This window comes from Lactuca virosa, chromosome 2 (assembly GCF_052849685.1).
Source record: "Lactuca virosa cultivar CGN04683 chromosome 2, Lactuca_virosa_CGN04683_v6, whole genome shotgun sequence".
In the NCBI taxonomy this organism is placed as follows: domain Eukaryota; kingdom Viridiplantae; phylum Streptophyta; class Magnoliopsida; order Asterales; family Asteraceae; genus Lactuca; species Lactuca virosa.
This window is the reverse complement of record NC_136427.1, coordinates 272,335,673-272,341,127: the sequence shown is the minus strand read 5'-3', so window position 1 is coordinate 272,341,127 and position 5,455 is coordinate 272,335,673. Positions and strand designations below refer to the sequence as shown.

General features: G+C 35.5%; 1 long non-coding RNA gene across 1 annotated transcript; it reads right to left on the bottom strand.

Moving 5' to 3' along the window:
• Nucleotides 1-3,481: 3,481 nt before the first annotated feature.
• Nucleotides 3,482-4,516, bottom strand: LOC145161095 (uncharacterized). The gene is made up of 2 exons (XR_013738353.1): nt 4,363-4,516; nt 3,482-3,784 (listed from the first exon to the last, which is right to left on the bottom strand). It is a non-coding gene; the product is annotated as an uncharacterized LOC145161095 (long non-coding RNA).
• Nucleotides 4,517-5,455: the final 939 nt, after the last annotated feature.

Sequence of the window (5,455 nt, the reverse complement as noted above, 5' to 3'; positions counted from 1 at the left end):
AACATTCGGCCCATCTGTTGTAATTCCGGTATATATATATGTTTAATGAAAGGCAATATGTTTCATGGGAAAGTATTTGGTTAATAGACACATCAACAATTCTAGCATTATCCATCGACTTCCTTAGCGATCTAATATAAAAATTTCCATTAAAATCATTTTTCCAGCTCCACGAATCAGGATCCATCGACAGCCTCATCCCAACGACCAACCTGTTAAGTGCGTGTAATTGAGTGGTCTCATCACCATTTCTTAGGTTTCTTTTCCAACACCATTGTCCAACGGCTCCAGGATTATGAATTCTTTCAGCAATTTTACAATTTGTTTGTGTCTCAATCATATATAATTTCGGGAAAACATCCTTAAGGGCTCTATTATCAATCCAACGATCCTTCCAGAAGTGTGTGTTATCTCCTCCTCCAATCTTCCTTTCAAGAAGGTTGTTAAAATAAATGTTTCACTCTTCAAGCTTCACCTCAACTTTAGAAATTGAGAACCAAATCCCCGGAAGCCCACATTTTGCTGACGGTTTACCATCAATACCAAAAATGTTATGAAAATATGTTATACACGACGACCAAAGACTTTTGTATTCACATTTTAAATGCCACAGCTACTTGGCAAGTAAAGCCACAATTATGGTTCTAAGATACCCAATACCAATACCGCCTTTGTTTTCAGGTGTAACCAAACTAATCCAAGCAATTCAATGAATTTTATTATTATTATCTTTACCTCCCCAAAGCAATTTCCATCTAATACCCTCTAAAGTATCGATAATTTTTTTTGGAGCTTTGAACAACGAGAAATAAAAAAGCGGGAGACTACCCAAAACGGGCTTAACAAGGGTAAGTCTCCCACCAAAGTAAAGGGTTCTCGCTTTCCAATTCGAAAGTTTTGTTTCAAACTTTTTTGTTTTAAACTTCTCAACGATGGGTTTCCAATTCTTGGCAAGCCTCATGTTGGCTCCAATAGGAAGCCCGAGGTATGTAAAAGGAAAACTAGCGGGCTCACAACAAAGGATATTTAGAAAGACGACGAAGCTCAATGTTTTCAACCCCGACTCCAAAAACTTTACTTTTGTGAAGGGTCACTGTCAAACTGGAAGCAATATGGAAACATCTCAAAATTCTATTGAGATTGATAAGATTGTCCTCAGACCACTCACCAATAAAAGTTTCGTCATCTGTATATATGAGATGAGATAAACGAGGCCCATTGTTTGGTAAAGAAATACCATGAAAGTAGTGTTGCTCAATAGCTTCTTTCAAAGATATACTTATACCCTCCATGTAAATAACAAAAAGGAAGGAAGATAGGCTTTATCTCACTCCCATCTTTATGTCAAACTCCTTAGTGGCGGAGCCGTTGACAAGAATGGAAGCCTTTCCGGAAGATAGACAAACATGGATCCATTTTCTCCATTTTAAACCGAAGTTCATTTGCTCCATTATCGAATCCAAGAATCCCCAATTAAGTGAATCGAAAGTTTTGTCAAAGTCAACTTTGAAAATAAGGACTTTCTTTTTAGATTTCGTAGCCCAAGAATATAATTCATTTAAAATGAGAGGGTCATCGAGAATACTTCTTCCTTCAATGTACGTCGACTGCTCTGGGCCAACTACTTTACCAATGATTTTTTTAAGTCTCAAAGAGAGCGCTTTGGAAAGAATCTTATACATGCAACTGATTAAATTTACCGGTCTGTAGTCTTTTAAAAAGAGAGGGTCGTTGCATTTTGGAATAAGAAATATAAAGGAGGCATTACATCCCTTACTAATCCTCCCCGTCACCTCGAAATTTTTAATGAAAACAAGCATGTCATCTTTAATAACATCCTAATACTCTTTTATAAACTAGAAAGTTAAGCTATTGGATCTCAGAGTCTTGGCGTTGCCACAACACCACACAACCATCTTAAATTCCTCCATAGTGAACGCTCCTCCCAAGTTATCACGATCAGACTAATATAACTTCAAAAATTTCAGACTAATAAGCTTAAGTCTAGCAGGAATCGTCTCGTTAAATTTTTCATAAAAAAAAATTCCAAATCTCATTTTTTATGCAGTCTGGATCAGTATTTCAGCTCCCATTTACTGTAAGCCCATTAATTTTGCATTTTTTTCCTCCTTCCATTAATCAAGCCATGAAATTTTTTGTTATTTTTGTCTCCCTTGACGTCCCATTTAACACGATCCTTTTGTTTTAGATCAAGATTTTTAATAGGTCTGCACCATTCAGACCCAAAACTGCCACGACCACTAAGGCTCGAACAATTACCAGCCTCATCCTCAGAATGAAAAACCATAACCGAAAGGCCGATAGAGACGGAAACACGTTGCAATGAATCATGGTGGAAAACCATGTTGTCTGCCCTCAACCAGCTCCTTAGAATCCCCGTGATTTTTCTCGATTCGAGTACGAATCACATGATTCCAGTAGTACGGACCCAATACTACTTTCTACCCAAGAGTTTGAAACCAAATGACATAATTTATCAGATAATAACCATGAGTTCTAAAACCTAAATAGGCAAGGACTATAGTCATGGAAGCTGGAAACAAGAATGAGACGGCAATGATCAGAATACAAAATGGGGAGAGTAGTCACAGAGGCATTTACCCATCTGGCCAAGAAGTTGTTGCAAGCAAAGAAACGGTCAATTTTACTTAGACTTCTTCCATCCGGGCCCATCCAAGTGAATCTTCTACCTCTATAAGATTAAACTTCATTATTCATGCTTATCTGTAAATGAATTGAACGCCTCCATGCTTGGAATACACACCATTTTCGAAAACCCATCATCTCTTTGTCTTGCATCGTTAAAATCTCTCATGTAAATCCAAGCTCCATCTCTATCAGATTTGATATGTGGTAAGTCATTCCACAACACGAGTCTGTATTCACCATCAGTAGGAATGTATACATTGACAAAGTTGGTTTTTTCTAATTGACTCCACACCATGTTTCCGAAATAAGGATAAAGTGTCTACCTTTGATAATATCAATTACCTTGAACATAAAAGGGTTCCATATACAAAGAAGCCCACCCGATCTACCTCTTGACTCAACAACCACATAATCAAAGTTAGAGTTGTCCCAGAATTGCCTCGATCCGAATCCCAAACTCGTTAACAATTTGAGTTTCTTGACATCCAATAAAATTAATCTGGTACAGCATTTTAATTTTACGAACCCACTCCGCTATGCGAGAATCACCCGCACCTCTAAGGTTAAGAGAGAGACGGTTCATTGGGGAAGCTTAGTGACTCCTTCACCACTAATAACCATGACAAATGTTTTTAATCTGATCGTTGTCACAAAATCAACATCCAGTAGTATATGGCGTCAAAATATGGATTCCAATCTCCATAACAAATAGAGATGTTTAAAGTTTTAGTATAAAACAATCTATTACTAATTTGTACTTAAATAGTGGGCCTTTTGCCACCTTAAATGGGTACTTTATATGAAACGAAAATTGTGGTTGCCAATACGATACTTTATTTCACATCATCGAACTAGAAATTAACATGACACTACAACACGAAATAAAAGTAACAAGAAGCTAGAGAAAGAGACCATTTGTTACACACTTTTAATTTCCCAACTTAAGCTAGCTAGCATGTGTATTTTCCAGCTAGCGTTACGACTTCTTTTGTGACGTTGGTGGTAAGGAAGAAGCTACACCTTTCTCTTTCAAATGTGTGGAAGCGTCTAACGTTGGACGTGTACTATGTTGTTGTTCTGGTACCTTAGACGCCGAGTTTGCATTCCTCAATTCCTGTAAATAGCAATTTTAATGAATCAATATATTTGTATATATAAATACACAAGTAAAACTGTATTTTTTTTAAATGAAGTTTTTACTTTCCTACCTAACAAACAAACATGATCTAAATGAGTGATTGGAATCGAGCCACGTAACACTACCTACAAGACTACTTTTTTTAATGTACGACTTTTAAACAACGACCATCACAAGGACCCCTGAGGCGATCTCATTGTACTTCCACCGGAACGTAAACCGAGAGCCAATTGCAGAATTTGAATAACCACCACCGCCCACGGCGTTCCGGTGAGCACTAGTGTATGTAATCGATGAACGTACACTCCTTTTTATAGTCTATGTAGTGTGATAAAATCGAACAAATTTATCCTCTATGGAAAATCGAAGATGACTTTATAAATCTGAATTGTATATAGAATCTAGCTTCCAAAACAAGAAACCTTTTTATAAGTGACCAGATCGTTTTGCATTACGAAAATGGTAAACAGGGGAGCATAAGTATTAAGCAATATGAAAACGAGATCTGAATCAAGTTGAATTAAAGCACAAGCAGATGTGAAAGTGAAACCAACCTTGTCGGAACTGTCATTGTCCGCCACGGGAGGTGGTTGCAGAACGTCGTCCGGGAAGTCGAAAACCGACTGAGATAGCCTCCTTTGGTGGCGGCGCACTCCTCCCTGAGACATTTTTGTGAGAGAAATTGGAAAAAAGATGCAGGGAATATGCATCCATGTGTGAATAGAAAGCTTGTATATATAAACAATTTGAGTAGTGCTCAGGGAGTGAAACTTGCATTATTAGTTAACTTCCAACGTTGTCTAGATTGAAAAAATAAATGGATATTTTTATAATAAAATATAATATAATACTTTGTTGTAAATCTTTTAATTTTATTATTATGTATTCTGAACCTCATCAATTCCTCGTTAAAAAACCCATTTGATTCATCTTGATCAAATAACTATGAGACTAGACATCCATAAGTAATTAAAATAAAACTTCAGTCAGTTGACTTTTTAATATAATTAAAATTTTGACCTTGAGATAAGGTGGGTACTGGGTAGAGCTTATCCTTGTTACCAATAAATAATTATAAAATAATTTAACAATAATAAATGAGTTATTATTAAACAAAATAATAACTATAGTATATTCTAATAATTTTTAAGACAAAAACATAAATAATAATAATAATAATAATAATAATAATAATAATAATAATACTTTGTTAGCAACAAAACACAACTTACAAAAAATAGGTGTCATTGCCTAGCTAGGGGATCAAATACATTGCTTCAAGGGATCAATAATGGTTTAAACAAATTAATATTTTAGGTTATTGAGCATATCAAGCAGATCATTACATAATAATTAAAAACGAAGGAAATATATCAAATAAAAAATAAATAAAAACTTTGGTACTGTGGTGGGGTTGTTTTGCATCTTTCTGATGCTTGCATCTTACCCGTTTTATATGTTCAATGTATCTACCCCTCAATGAATAATAGGAACGCGGTAACTGGCTTTTAACTGCATCAAGGTCAGTTTTTGTCTTTTACCTTTCCATTTGTTTCTTTATAGTTTAAAGACATAAATTAGTTTGATTATTTCGTTGAAGATATTTCTTTTTAGGTATCATTTTAAGGGTGGAGAGTGTATATTTTT